Here is a 610-nt window from a genome sequence, read left to right on the forward strand (position 1 = left end):
ACCAGGAACCGCGGTGTTGGCCGTCGAATGGCGCTAGCTGCGCAGCATTTGTGCACCGCCGCCGTCAGTGTCAGCCAGTTTGCCGTGGCATACGGAGCTCCATCGCAGTCTTTAACACTGGTAGCATGCCGCGACAGCGTGGACGTGAACCGTATGTGCAGTTGACGGACTTTGAGCGAGGTCGTATAGTGGGCATGCGGGAGGCCGGGTGGACGTACAGCCGAATTGCTCAACACGTGGGGCGTGAGGTCTCCACAGTACAGCGATGTTGTCGCCAGTGGTCGGCGGAAGGTGCACGTGCCCGTCGACCTGGGACCAGACCGCAGCGACGCACGGATGCACGCCAAGACCGTAGGATCCTACGCAGTGCCGTAGGGGACCGCACCGCCACTTCCCAGCAAATTAGGGACACTGTTGCTCCTGGGGTATCGGCGACGACCATTCGCAACCGTCTCCATGAAGCTGGGCTACGGTCCCGCACACCGTTAGGCCGTCTTCCGCTCACGCCCCAACATCGTGCAGCCCGCCTCCAGTGGTGTCGCGACAGGCGTGAATGGAGGGACGAATGGAGACGTGTCGTCTTCAGCGATGAGAGTCGCTTCTGCCTTGG

This window comes from Schistocerca gregaria, chromosome 5 (assembly GCF_023897955.1).
Source record: "Schistocerca gregaria isolate iqSchGreg1 chromosome 5, iqSchGreg1.2, whole genome shotgun sequence".
NCBI classification, from domain to species: domain Eukaryota; kingdom Metazoa; phylum Arthropoda; class Insecta; order Orthoptera; family Acrididae; genus Schistocerca; species Schistocerca gregaria.